Raw genomic sequence first — 16,334 nt, forward strand, 5'->3', positions numbered from 1 at the left:
GAAAAATATATTCGAACACGATGAAACGAGGCTGTTACCTGCGCGCATTGACTAATTTTTATTATCGACGAAAATGAGAGTACCGGCTGCGATAACAAAGTGAAGTATTTGTAAAGGCAGCATCGAATTCGATAGCCGAGCCCGACAGATAGTGTAGAAACGTTACGCCCAAATGAAACATTCGATATTCCAAATTAAACTGTGTTCTTGTTACGACATGTAATACTCAAAATATTATCGAACCATATTTGTATTTAAAAGAGGCGTCTGAAATACGAGTTAGGCAAATAGATCAGCTGGAAACATTTGATACATCAAATTTAACTATATTTTTGCTACGACATGTAATACTCGAAATACTATCGAGGTTCTATATAATTAACACTAGTGGTCAAAATGACCCATTCGTAGTTTCTAATAGAAATTGTAAAAGAGTTATTCAACTGGATTTTCGAAAATTTATCGTAGCTTTTTATGAGAAAATGAATAAACATTTATTTCCATTGCATTGTACGTTTCTTCAAGTACATATCGTTTTAATTTGTTTTGGTGCAAATAAATACACTATAATTGTCGGTGGTTCTAGTGTTGATGCTGCAAAAAACTCAAACGAGACAACTTCTCAGGTATACACAGTACATATTGTTGAGAAACATCGATGAAATTATGAATATTGACCATTTTGCGGACGTTTAATTTCTTTTAGTAATATCTAAACAATATTTTTGATAACACTGTTTAACACTAGATGTACGAAAGCCGTCAATTTGACAATTATGTTGAATTTGATTGATGCACTGGCACGAATACATATTCTAATTAAAAGAAAAATCGAATTTTAAGGTAATCGTCAACATGAAAGTTATCAATAAATATACGAGCGATCAATGCCCGTAAATCTAGTGTTAATATCAAACACTTTCCTATAAATCGTATATTAATACAAACGAGGATCCTTATATCCTGTGGAGGCGAGTTAAAATCGAATTGGAACAGGTATTTCCTACGTCACGGAACGAACAAGGTAAACTTTGCATAGTAGCGCTGATACTGGGTCAATAAAAGCTTCGCCAAAACAAGCGGAAAGATTTTCAACTCGTAAAAACGGGATCCCGTGGCAACTGACAGTCGTCGGCAATAATATTCACCTCGTACGCTATAATATCCACGGAATGGCCCGTATTCCTGAGCTTTACTGTCCATTTGCGCGCGGATATACTTAAATCGCCAACGCAGAGATCCCGGACGACGACGAAAATGCACGATCAAGAACGTGTTCGTGCGGCTACGAAAATATGCAGGTACGTCCACCAACGAGCGCGCGAGTATTCCTTTCACAGGACCCCGTACCGGTACAACCATATTCCATTAGTTTTATGCGTGGCCCGTACGCGTTCATGCGTTCACGCTGCAAAAAAAAGAAGCGTCAAGATTTGAAACGACCTCGTCGTAATTGCGTTCGAACCGAGGCTTGCGTTTTCGTTTAATTATTTCCCGATAAGTCGATTTTTACACTCTACTTTCGATTCTGAGCGATTGATATCCTTCGTTGTAATCGATGCAAGAAGAATGTGGCAATATAGTTGACAAAATATTAGAAGCACTATCTATCGAAACAAATAACACAAGGATTTTAACGTGAAATTTACTAAAATAAGTCGATCCTTGCATTCTACTTTCGATTCTGAGCGATTGATATCCTTAACCCTTTGCACTCCTATGTCGAGTGTGATTCGACATCAATTTTTATCTCAGGAACTCCTTTGTCCAAACCAAAGAGATATCGTACACTTGAAAGTGACAAAATGCAACAACAGTGTAAATAAAACAGATATTTTAACAGGTAAATTTCAAATAAAACACTTAAAGGCGTTGGGAGCTGCTGGTAACAAAATTGAAATATAATTCGGAGCGCAAAGGGTTAAAATAAATAACATAAGGATTTTAACGTGAAATTTACTAAAATAAAAGTTATAGTTTTCTAGGTAATTTCAGGATTAAAAATTCAAAGAAAACGAACGATTGAGACATTTTTTGATATTATAGAGCGACAATATTCTTTGTCTTCCGTTTTCAAATCTAAATAACTCGGGTATAAATTAAGCGATTTTAACTGCGTACCTACTTAAAAGATGCGATCAAGTGTTCGTTCCCAAAGTTTTTTTTAGATTAGATTAGATACAGTATAAAGGTGACAGTTGTTAGTTACCGTGTGAGCTTGTTTTTATTAATCGAATAGGCAATTTATCCGAAATTATTGTAACTAATTGTAAGAAGAAAATTACATTAGATTCTATAAACGTTTTTCAGTATGTACTTCTTTAAGTAAATAACGAATGTGAACTCGATTATGTACTCGAGTTTAATAAATATATTATTAATAAAAATCGTGCAATCAGCTATATAATAATTTCCAAAGCTGTTAGAGACATTCCGGTGGGAATCGTGTCTTTCTTGAATCATTGACATAATAAATGTTAAAGTTAATATAACTTTGGAGTCTTTGAGCTACGCACGGAAGTTTCTAACAGTTTCAAATGCGACGAAAGTAATGAGAAATTTCTTCTAACAGGTTTCAGATAAGCTACGACGTTTGGTGTCAAGATTGGCGAGAAACAGGTTCTTTGAGGTCATTGACGGGAGTCAGAAATGAGAAGAAAGGAACTGTGGGTAGTTAGGCCAGGTTGGCGACGTGTATTCTTGGGAAATTAACACACATTTGCGCTGTTATTGCTTGAGAATACACGTAGTTTGTCCGGTCGTTCACCTCGGATACCACAACGTCGTTGTTCATCCGTCTCCCCATACTGGATGCACCACTTTCCTCAACATTCTTGACACTTCAACTGTCGTGTATGTTCCATCGTGACAAATGTATGTTTTCCTTAACGCTTTCAGACTTAATGTACGAATAAAAATACAGAGCACAGCGTCGCGTAAAACGTATACGACAATTAAAGCGTCAAGTGTTGGAACAAAAAGATTACACTGGACTAAAGTGATGTTAATAAATCTAAATGAATTTATTATATATAAATCGCGGATAATTTTATAGTAGTATAAATATAAATGTAAATAGCTTATGGATCTTGTCGTATCCTGGAATTAAGTATAATTGTTTTTGTATTACAATTTATAATCTACTGTCTATGTCAAAGAACGTAATGTTCTTGATTATATTTTCATTATGACTTCGAACCTTATTTTTAAAAAATTTTATATATTACTATATCAATTTATTTATGATTCTGAAAATCACTGTTGCTTATAAACATCAGGAAGGAAGGCGTGAAATATTCATCATCGTTGCGTCTAGTTATCACGAGTATAGAAGAACGTTTGTTGTAAGAACTTATTGAAATAAAAAAAAATGAAGAAAATAAAGAGTAAATTGCCCTTTCAATATTGCTCCTTTGACGTTTCCTTTATTCCTTTATAAATGGTCCTGTTTTATCGTTGATATTGCTATCAATATTAATCACAATAACAATGGCGACGACGTATACTACTGATCATAAGTATCTACCACAACTATTAATTTCATCGATACAATTTTGGTGTTCTTTATTAAAAGTAAACGAAGTTTGAATTTTTATATTACACACCTTGACGGAAAATATAAAAAAATCATTGTTTTTATTCACATACGCAGGATGATATACCCTGATTTATATCCTGATCACGTTTTGCTTACAAAAAAAAACGAAATAGTTACTGAATATTCATGTGCACGTATGTACGTACATTTGTTAACACGGTTTTTGTTTTAACGGCTTAAGGGTATTCAATTTTACTATCACGTTTCATTCTTTGCCCTCGAAATCCGATTAGATTTCGAACAAATATTTCTCGTTTTTCTAACGTACGTTTAAAAAAATTCGTAGAGTTAATAACAAGTAATCTTTTCCCCAACCTCTGTTCATATCTTCTTTATCGAGTATAAATTTTCTTTTTTTTTGGACACTTTTTTAATTCTGACGCTGACATTATCTTGCTTTTTATAACCCCGGTAACTTCGTACGATATTTATTGTTAGATAAACAGTACTTTTCCAGAGACATAAATTCTACTCGCTTTTTATATTATGCAGAGACTTCGTAGAGTTGAAAGTTGCCCGAAGCAATTTGAGCTCGTCTCATGGCGAAAACTTCCTGGAACGTCCTGCATGCACCTTTTCGTCATAATTTCGACGTCTGGTAACAAAGGCTGCAATAACAGTCTTTGAACGTCCAAGCTTTTTCCAACGTATGCGTATCCTTTGCCTTCAAAGCCTTTTCAAAATAATATTTCCCATGAAATTTCTCTGTATTTATTCATCTCATCGATACCACTAACCACACTACTCTGATCCATGACTCTTTAATAAAAAAAACAGTTTCTTAAACTGTTATTCCTTTAAAATCCTCGTCCAAAGGTAATTTTGAGAAAAACGTGTTCACAACTGTAGTTCGCGATTTTTACTAAAAACTATTAATTAAGCAAATAAAAAGAACTTTAATTTTTCTTAATTTACCATCATGGTGTAATCCCTTAAATATAAACATCCTTCGAACAGTTTGCAATGCTATCGAATAAATAAATAAAGGTTAACATCCAACAAACTCTCTTCTTAATCGTAGAGTCCTCTTATTGATTATTTTATACGGTCGCAAACTTCTTGTCACCGGTTGTATCGCCTCATCGAAGACCCAAGCGGACGAAGAAATCGCGAAACGAGGCTCGATAAATTTTTAATCAGAATGCATCGAGACGAAAATTGAACGAGCCGTTTTTCATATTTATTGGCCATATGCTTAAGGCCAGAGAAGTTTGTATTAGCTACTAAAAAATCGCGGAACGGTTTACGAGGACGGAGGAAGCAAGTTCAGCCGGTCAAATGAACTTTAAATGAAAATAAGTTGACGCTACTTGGTGTGGTTTAAGAACACAGCACGACCCTCGGTTAGGGTCAGTCGGTGGTTGGTCTATTAGAGAGACTGGTTTGCAGGTTATAGTTAATAACATACGCAAACTAACAGTTTGAAAGATATTCAAATTTTCAAAATAATAATAATAATACACGCTTTTCTATATGACAAAATCAATATTACGCATTTTAGTATAATTTTTAGTCTACATGACTATTGAAAGTAAAAATCAAAAATCACCAATTGAGACCTCCAACCCCTCGTGAGCAGTAAAGAAATTCAATCCAAAAATTTAAAATATTCTTTGGCGAAATAAACGATAATATACGATTTTAAATGCTGATTTACATAAATCGCTAGAATAAGAATTGTAAATTTTGTGGTTACAATTTTGCATAGCTATAAATGCGATATATTGGATGAATTTTATTTGATTAAAACACGTTCAAATCCCATAACTGTTTGCAACTGTGGTGCGAGTACTGTTTGATTGAATATAAATTAAACACTTCGAATAGTTTTTATTCGAAACGTGCCCCCGGCGCTGGAAGGAAACGGCGTCGTCAAGTTTTCTCGTGGAAGAATCACGGAGGGCGGATGTAAGGTTGGGGAAAATACGGGGCAAGTTTCGGTGACGTGTAAATCACGCTTTACCAAGAGCTTTTGAGTCTCGTAGCGAGGTTCGTTGAAAAGTTAACAGGCCGAGGAATGAGAAGACCGTGTTCTCCCACTGTGTCCAACAAGCGGACACCCCGCGTAGCGCTTTTACTTAATGCCTTCCAGTTTTTCTTCAGAGGCGTTAAACAACAAACTTGTTGTATACAGAGTGGTCCACCCGGAAACCGAGAACGTAATGGTTCCATTCGTGAAACGCAAAAATTAGTTCCAAACACACCGACGAACGCTTCGACTCTTTTAATACGCGTTAAAACGAACAGTTATTAGTAACCCTCTCTTTATTAGAAAAAAATCGCTTGATTCGTGCAAGAGACTGTTACACATTTTCACTGTTCCTCGTAGCTTTGGATCTTTCGGAATATCCTACTTTAAATTTTAAATTCACCGATTTTTATTTATTTTAAAGAATACTATTCAATTTGTTCGCTTTTTAAACATCTTTGATAAGAAATCGAACGCAAGGAGCCAATCTTACTGATTCTATTTTCTTTTCCATATTCGTGAAATATAAAATGAATCGTTTTCCCATTTCTCTAAGACAACTGGATAAAGAAATTAGATTAAATTATAAGAAATTAAGATTAAATATGAAATCATAATTGTTAAAATATTAACGATCTGAACGCTGCGATGTTTATCGTAAATCAGTTCTCCAAAGTTTCAACGCACGCCTGCATTGTCACGTGCGGGGGCGTTGGTCCCCAGTGTGCAGGTGTGCAGAAAAATTGGCCTGCAGCGTTGCACACCTGGTGAAGCTGATTCCGAGCACCGTACCGTGGGTCTATGGTACGTAAATCGTTATTGAGAACCAGCCAGTAAAACGATCAAAGTACCAGTTTAACCGAAATACAGAAATTGTATAACAATCAAGCAGATTCGTTCGAAATTATTCCTACCCTCTTTGAAACTTTAACGTTAAATTATTCTCCAAGTTTAACAATTTCTCTACTGACCTATTTTTCTTCAATTATTTCCAAAGTTGTTTGCGTCCAACTGCAAATAGTGTCAAAAGATATGTCACTATCAGTACGTTTAGTAGAGAATTTTCTACTAAAAATTATTGTGATACAGAGAGAGACTGACAACCTGACTTTTCACATAAAATTTATTTGTTTTCATTGGAATTTTCAAGTTTCACTGCCAGTAAAAATTCCACCGCGTAAGATTAGATTTTACAAGTGGTGTACACAATAATAAGTACTCGACTGCTCGACTGGGAGGGTAATGTTATCGTATTTTCCGCCGGAATATTTACCCGATAACTCTCCCGGTGTACTAAGTCTCAAATCGCTCCTGACGCGAATCGGCTTGTAAATTTACCGCCATTGTTAATTCACTGTCGTGACGGAGTTCGCGGAAAAATTGTTCACCGTCAGGTTGCGGCCCTTCGATCGTAATATTATAAATAAAAATGCATCTCTGTAGTGTTACGCCAGCAAAGGATAAGAAACGGGGTTCGCGGGGGGAGGGCATCGAAATTTACAGAAAAATGGAGGTATCTTCAAAGACGCGTGTCGCGATTTCCTTGAAATCGAGCATTTCTCCCGGCTTACCAGAGGATCAAACGAAAAACATTCTTGCTTCGGTACAATCGCGTCTGCACACACAGAAGTTTTAAAGGATCTGTCGCCGTGTCCCGACGAAAAGTATTCGAGATCCGATGAATTTCGAATAAAAGTGGCGCAACTGGAATCCCGGGAAGTGGAAGCGACACAGTCGCATCCCCCATGCAGTCGCAAGACAGTGAATGCAATGGAATTTCGAACGCATCCCGAGGAACACTGCCTCCTAATATCGGCCAAAATATTCCTTAAATCTACTCTACGGAGACTACGAGCCCTGAAAATCCTTAATTATACACTGTCTTGGCTCCTACAAAGTTCGTGGAACTTCCATTTTAATATTTACGGGCAACAATGAATTCCAGAATCACGAAATTACTGAGAATGATGTCTTTATTATGTGCAAAATACGGTAAAAAAAACTGGAACTAATAGTAATAGATCAAAGAAAAACTTAAGAAAATAGTAAATAAGTGTTATATAATTTAGTAAAACTAGAATAGAAGTATTTAAAAATAAATCCTCTGTATTTGAAACAAAACTCTATAACTTTGTATTATATTACGTATGCTCAACAATAAAAATAATTTTAATATTCTAGTAATTTTCAAATTAAACTTCTCCTTTCCCAGCTATGAAAGTATAAAAACGAGTTAAAAATAGTAAAGTTTGTTATCGATACATTACATAATCTCTCGAAAATATTTTCAGACTGTTTTACAACATTATTTATTACAATATGTCTCCCTTGATATTTGATTTAATATTACATATTCATCTTGTAAATGTTTTCATCGAATAATCATTACACTTTCAGGGAATCTAACTTATTAATTAAATATACTAAATTTTGGATGTATGCATAATGCCAAACCTCGTTTTTTCAATTTCAAAGTATCATTGAATATTTATATCTCCTTTTCTCAAAACTACTAAAAATGGATACACAATTTGTCACGTCCTATAAGCTATTGATATTTAGTTTACTGCCACAGGTGTACCAACAGATGCCACCCCAAAGTGTAAAATGGTGGATTAGTGGACCGTACGCTATATATTCGCATAGTCGGAAACACGGAATGGATCAAAACGCGTGCATTATTAAATCGAAATTATACGAGTTATGCAGAAAATTTGATTCGAGATTGAATGTTGGTACGGTAATTAACGAAATAAATAAATATGTAGATGCTCTGCAGCAACGACGCTGCAAAGATTAATTGTTTATGGGAAATAATTAAATACTATCGACGCATTTAAACTGTTCGGCGAGGAGACAAAACAGTAAGAATATAATGAAAGCAGCTTTATCTGCGTGAAGGAATATAGTTATACTGTGGCGGTCCTTATGAGATATGTCCAATTACAAATCATCAAAGGGATTTAGGAGCAAGACCTAATTAGTTTAGGCATCTTGTAGTAGCAGCAAGGAGATGGAATCGAGAGAGATATCGAGAGAGCAAACAGACACTGGATAATGCTGGATGCACTATCGAATTAGGGACTAATCAAAGGTAAGTAGCTCTAATCATAAGCACGTATATACCTCGCTTATGTAACACATTCTGACTGAAGATATATTTAAGATCCTTTAGCGCTACTTGCTAATGTACTGAGAAATGTTCCTAATCCATATCGATTTTGCTGAACCCGAGATTTCTAAGGATTAATTGCATCTAATTTTAGAAAACAGTTGATCGATCATTCAATATTTCTAACAATCGTTTTGCACATAAAAATAAGAGAATTTCTGTTTAAGGTTAAAATTGCAGAGCACGTATGTTATCCATTTACATGCAGTAAAATTGAAACTGACCTGGCTATCTCGTCGTCAGTTTAATTCGTGCCACAATAAATCAATCACAGCAATGTGTTCATTATTAATAACGAAATTCATGCATTGTTTTTTTTATGATCTAAAGTTCAAGTAAAACACACATTCCTATTTGCATTCTGTATTCAGTGCTTGCATAGTTCTACAAAACGATCATAAATTATTGTAAATTATGCAAGTTATGGTATACGTTAGTAATGTTTGTTTACTATGAGTTAGTCCAGCTTCGCTCGTAAAGCATAAATCAAAAGTTTGATAACCGTTACGTTAAATTTCGTGAAAGTTATCATTGTTTATCATGAAATATTTTAATCGTAAAAAGCGTACGACCAAAGTGATGAATATATACTATTTTATTTTTTTTATACCAGTCGGACAAAATACTGATAATCTATTTATTCGCGTAAGAGTACTTCGACGTTGTGTAAGACTGTGGACTGAGTTATGTAAGGATTCTCGTTATATCGAAACCGCGTTACACGAGGATTGTAATTTCACTCTTTGCTTCTGTCAATTACACTCCTGATAGGCGACCAAAGACAGGATCGAAACGTGAAAATAACGCTCGCCTTTTGTTTTTGAATAATTGAATGTTTGGTACCGTGGCGGACCGCGTCGTACACTTTTCAAGGATTTACCCAACAAAGAAGAAAGAAAGACTGATGGGAAAATGCTATATACTTGTATCGGTCCATTCGAAACTTCCGCGGAATCGAGTACACAGTGCTCGATCAACCCTCGTCGCGAGCTGCTAAAAATTTCACCGGTCGACTTAACTTTTCACGCATCTCTCAACGATATTATCGATCATTCCCCATTGGTAATCCATTTTGGGTGGTTATGCGATAAGGTAATTCGTATGCACTTTTCGAGGCACTAGATCGGTTACCGGATACGGGCCGCGCCGTGTGTTTCCGCATACTCTTCGTAAACCGTACTTTACATATTTATTACCGTCGACGCTGGCACACGTCCCAAGGGACGCATTCCGGTTTAAACGGGCGCTCCTTTATACGCCTTATATTTGCCTTGGCGGTAGCAAGACGATCGATTGGCGAGAGACACCTCGTATGCACGGCAAACTCTGAAACAATTAACGCGATGAACGCACCAACAAAACGAAGCCACGAAATTCAAAACAACGGACGGATCCTCCCCAAGGCGTTTCTTCTCGCATTCATTTTTCCCTCCATTATTCACGACCTCTCCTTAGAATAACGTCCCTTCGATGCAATGGATAACAATAAAGTACCGAAGGACCACTCTTGGTAAGGGACTAACAAATATTCATTAATGTTATTCGTAGTACTTAAATTTCATACGGAAAATTTATAAACTACTTCGAAATTTTTTAATTTTCATCGAATAGAAGATAAAACGCTCTTGAAACTTTTATTTCAAATAATTAGTTCCGGAGAAAATGATGTATACAAATGTGAATTAATTTTCAATTAAATAAACAATTTATAATTCAGTTATATCGCACAATAGTCGTATGATCGATAGGTATTGTTAAAACTTTTTTGGGTATGTAAAGTCAAAGTAAATGTCAAAATAAATATAGAAGATAATATAAATAATAATAGTTTATATATTCATATGAGAGGGGATAAAACACCCTTTAAAATGAGCGTTCGAACAAGTGGATAGCTCAATTATTTCCGGAGATATGACAATTTTTGTTTCAAGTCGAGCGTCAAAGTAAATGTCAAAATAAACATGGAAGACAGCAAAAATTATAGTAGCTGACATAGTCATTAGATGGAGGATGAAATGGCCTTTAAAATGAGCGTTCGAACCAGTCGATAGCTCAATTAGTTCCCAAGATATGAGGATTTTAATTTCAAGTCGATGCGGTGGCTAGTTTCGGAGATATAAGGGTCCGAAGCTTTGTTTACATTTCGATGCGCTCGCGCGACTTCATTCATCCCGCGCGCGTAAAATAGTAAACAGTGCGTAGTAAATTCTTGGAAATACTACGACTTCCGCGTCACGACTGTCTCGACTCACGTGCGAGCGAGAGGCCCAACGCGGCGCGTCAGACGGAGACAGAGATAGTGAAATTAGGAAAAATACCCTTTTACATAAATTACGATATCTCGAAAACAGAAAGTCCGATCGTCAAAAACCAAAAGCCATTTTAAAGGGAAAGGTTCACCGCTTCTAACAGTGGCTCGATTATTTATAAAACATTGGTAGTTTCGGAACTGCACGCGTTCAAAGTTTGACTATTTTTAATACGCGTTCTTAGACGGTTGAAACTGAAGATTCTGTCCTTATTTCCTAATTTACATCGGAAGCTGACTAGAATTTGTTACTAATCGTCTGTTTTTTACCAAAAAATGAAAGAAGAAACCCTAGAAAAGATCAAAACTTAATTATTTACGGAAAAATGCACATTGTACCGAAACATTCTGCAGAATGTCATCGTTCAACTTCGAAATTCATCTCTCTAAACATCATAATCGTCTCCTAATCTTTTTAATACGCGTTTTCAGCCTGTTGCAAGGCAGACCACATATTTTTCTCATAGAAACAAACTATAAGAACGGAAGTGAATGTCGAAAAATCCATTCTACGTATACTATGAGAAAAGTCGTGAATTTAAATGACACAAAAGTAACATTGCATATTAGAAAACTCAAACACTTATATATAAGAAGAGACTTCTACTCCCACTGTAAAACATGGCTAATATTTTTTTTAAAATAGTAACAAAGATCTTTCTGCATGACTGATTCTTAAAATGAATCGAAAGGGAGTTCGTAAATTGAATGTACTTGCGCTGTTGGTATTATTACGTTTCAGAATAACGTCGACTAGGTTGAAAGCAGCCGCCTCGTTTAATAATAGCAAGAAGTCTATCCGCGTTGCTATAAAACCGAGCTGTTTACGTTGCCGGTGTGTTGCAATTATAATTATAATGCCATTGTTCTTGGATACCTGGCACGGACGAGGTGCCGATTGCTCGCAAGGGCGATTTTCGTGAAGGTCGGGTTGGTTAGCGTCGACGACGGCGAGCGGCGAAAACCGATGTCAAATTAGCAAATCAAATTTCCCCGGGAATTATTTCAGTGCGAGCTGCTAAACAGCCCGCGGCAGAACAAGAACCAACGTAGCAGCGTATAGAATATGGAATCCCGTGAATTTCATTCCCGTTCGTCGAAAAAGAAAATAAAGACCAACGGACCGTGCATCGCGCTGCTCCGACGCTCCTTGCTGCGAGTAATTTTCATTAATCTAATTAATCGAGACGGGCTCGGTCCTTTCGGGAAATCGCAATGTTAACGATTTCGCGACCGATTAGGTAGTGCAGCAATCCAACCCTGAAACCTCGATTATCCAAGGCAGTCGAGGCGCAAGATTCTTGGATAATCGAACGACTACCCTTTAAAGCAAAGAAAGGCTATTCGGTACAAAATACAGTAATTCTCGGATAACTGCTCCAATTTTGTCCCCCGGATACGCTCGGGTCAATCCGAGAGAAACGATCCAACGTCGCTGATCGACATTTAAAGGGAAAAAAGTGTTTTCTGCATGTCTACCCGGATGTATCGATACCTCCCAACGAGCAAACCAAATTAAATTAAATTTAAAAAATTCTTTTGCATATACCCACCAGTTACCCTGTACATTGTTTGATAAATTAATGATTGTCCCCGTGTTGACGATTACTAGATGTAATTTTAACTACCCCGTGTTCAGGAGTCGTTCATTGCAGGCCCGAAGGAACATTCGTCCAGAAAAATTACTCCGGACGGTAGAAAATTCGCGGGAAAATGGAAATATGGTGAAATCGTTTTCACTGAGAACCCGGCCGCACGTAACATTTCGTCCGGGTGGACGGCTCGAAAATTGTAGGCGTCATTATCTATTCAGGCGCATCAGGTCGGCTTGAGATATTGAACTGCACTATCCTATTTAAATATTCATGAACGTCTTTGTAATCGACGTAATACGAGTCTAGCGTAATCTCACGCGTCAGAAAGTAAATAGGCATGCATTTTCAAGTGGCGACTCGGCGATAGAATGTCTGCATATTAATTTCCCTAATTCTCCGGTTACTCTCTGCATCCAATACATTTATTCCGATGGTACTTTTTGTCAATTTAGTGTTAATAATCATCGGTAAATTTCAACATTTCATACTTATTATTTATAATTTGAAACAATAGATACCAAAAAAGTATTTCATACCATAATATATAAATACACAACAATTTTCGAAATTAGCATATCATTTTGATTACATTATAACAATCGAAAATTTTCTGATGCAAATAGTAACTAAAATACAAAAAGAATGATTATAAAGTTTATAGATGTATTTATAATAAGTGAGATATTACCGTAGATCAGTTGTCCTTAATTAAATAGCAGGTGTTATAGGAATAAGCAAAATTGTGGAAACAATCGTTTAACGAACCGACGTTCGAATCTAGAAAACCAGAACTACGCGAACATTTTCAGTGTTTAACAAAACTTCTGCGCCCGTATTCGATTCGTAGCAAATTATTCATTTCATCCTGAATTTTCATGGTTGTCACGTTTATTTTCCGCACGATCGCACTTCGCGGTTGCAACTCGAAAACTACATTACTCGCCGCGCGAAAAATTATTCCTCCGCCAATCACCATATCCGCGCGATGCAAGCGAAACCGTGAAACATAAGTCGATTCAAACATGTCGCATTCAAAGTTTATCAGCGGGAGTGAGTGGCCCATCGGGTGTAAGCGCTGACGAAACTCTAATGAGAACGAGACCTCGAATTAAGCGGAAGTCGGCGTCACTTGAGATTGAATGAAATTGGAATTATCGAGAATTAGATTAAGAGGAATTTCGAATTAACGACGCGTTGCTTTCTTCGCCGTGTTTGCACCTAAAGGAAAAAAGATCTCTCAGAGTAGAATGGATCGTTTCTCCGAAATTAAAATACTTTGAAATTGTCTATTTACACGCTCTGATATCGTGAAAAAATAATTAAAAAATCTTAGACTGTGTTAGCACGGGAAAATTAAACCAACGTGTTCGAAAAATTATTACGATTTTCTACGGAACTAAAAGTTTCCAACATGAGCTTTTATAATATAACGTAGAATTTTTACCATGTTACGCCATTCATTTCATTTGATTTATTGAGATGTGCACCAGTGGTTAGTAATTTCACGAGTGCTAGAATTTTCATGCGTAAAAACTTGTTCAAAATTCTGTCTGGATAGTTTGTTAATTAGCGAAGTAAACTCAAATATCGTCTGTCAATAAGTACGATATAATTCTTTTGAATTCATTATTATTGAATTCAGAATACATAGGGTTGAAAACATTGTGTTTTAAAGATTTCAAGCATGGGAAAAGTAAAAATTGATATAGAAGGCTAGTTAGTGAAACGAAATATCGAACGATAAAAAGCTTTCTATGTAATTTATCGAGTCAAACGATTCCCTCCTGTTCCCCCAACGACTGGTTATTTATCAGGGTTGCTTATTCGCGGGGGGAGAAGAAATTTTTGCGATTATTCCAGTAGTCAAAATCAGAAGATAATTTGTCAGGAATATATTAACCCCCTGATTCTGTTTAAACCACTGTTTTCACGATAAATACGAATCCGATTGTATTTCGCAGATCCATACTGACCTAAAGGCTCGCTGATTTCCATATGTTATAAATGCGAACGATTCGATTCGAGCCTGCCATAAATTGCACGACATTTCGAACAGTAATTGTGGACACTAATTCTGCATTCGATTCGCAACAGATCGGGAACAAGGGACGAAATTTCGTGAGAAATTTCGGTTTTGTATCTTTCACGGGCTCGTATGATTCGCGGCGGCATCGAACCTCATAAAAAATGATCGACCGCGACGGTGAACGCGATCAAATAACAGCTAATGATTTACGAACAGCAATCTGCAATTTATTCGATATTAAAAATCTTTTCCATACGCTAGTTTTCTCTCCAAATGCAATTTCTATCAATCCAGCGGAAATTAATGTACCAATGAATACGCGAAGCAAATCGATTAAACCTTCTAACAATATACAGCTTCTCTATTACTTCCATCGAACGTGGTAGTATAGTCACACGCGGAGTAATCTATTTAAATCTGTAAATAAAATTATCTCCCGTGGGACCATTATTTCGAAAATTTATCGACATAACTAAGGTTTCGAAACGATTACACAAAGATTTCCAGACTAGAGTATGGACTAGTTTCCCAAGAATCGAAAAACCTAAAGGTTACCTTCTCCCATTTTCAGAATCGGTAAAAATAAATGAAATTTGCGTTTTCAAAGGATCGAGGTGGGCAGATCTCTTTAAAAGGTCCGTGGTGTACGCAAATACTGGGCGGGTCAACTTTAATCTCCGGAAAATCTGCAGGGGCATAAAAGATTTTAAACAGAGAACGGACACTGTACGGAAAGAGATTACGGGATTGACATGAATCCGAGGTAATTCGATTTAAAGAAGAATCGTCGCAGGTTCCGAGAGAAATCCGACGCGGACAGATAGATGAGAGTTCTGAATCCCGGGCCAAGAAAAAGGATAGCCGAAGCACGTGAAATCATCGTCCCTGAGGGACCTAACCCAGACCAATCGTCGCTACACCAGCCTCCAAGATAAACTCTTGGCACGTCTTCATTAGAGTTTTCTAGTCTATTTGCGGCCATGGGGGTAGGGAACTTCTCTTATTACTGGACCAGAAACAACATGCCGTCTCATCGGCAGCCTTCGATCCGCATAGTTCGCTTACGTTTGGTCCTCTCGTTTCGCCCCGTGTTTGTCCTCGCGGGGCCACGAATTTTCTCCTTTCTCATCGAGTCGCGCGGGTTCTCTGTGTTTTCGAGATCGTGCTGGTACCGGAGTGCAACGAAACTCTCGCTTAATGGTACTTTAGTCGAAACCATTTGTGATGGAGACGCCAGGACGAGGGAAATGCTCGCGGAACGAGCCAATAAAAGCATTCGCTTTCTTTAAGTAATCGTCTTCGCGAGATGGCCGTTTTCTCTGGAAACGCTGCGCGTTCGTTCCTGGTTTCCGTCTTCTACCAATCTTCGTACGCGATCGACGGATCTATTTGTTAAATAAAGTTTCCCAAACGTACGCGGAACGAACATTTTCCTTAAACGCAGTGTCGATTTCTTTCCGTCGATGGATAACAATAAGTATTTCAGTTTATCACGAAATAATTCAGGAAGCTTTACACCCTTGCTGAAAGTACCACTCGATCTAAATTGTATAGAAAATGTATGGGGATTTAAAGGAAGCGTTCAAATTTCGATTACTTGAATAAACTAATATCTGGAACGATCAAATGTTTGAACCAAAGATGTGTTTTTTTAACTTACTGTATT

The sequence above is a fragment of the Colletes gigas genome, unplaced genomic scaffold, assembly GCF_013123115.1.
Source record: "Colletes gigas isolate AHSC1104 unplaced genomic scaffold, ASM1312311v1 Colletes_gigas_Sc00008, whole genome shotgun sequence".
NCBI classification, from domain to species: Eukaryota; Metazoa; Arthropoda; class Insecta; order Hymenoptera; family Colletidae; genus Colletes; species Colletes gigas.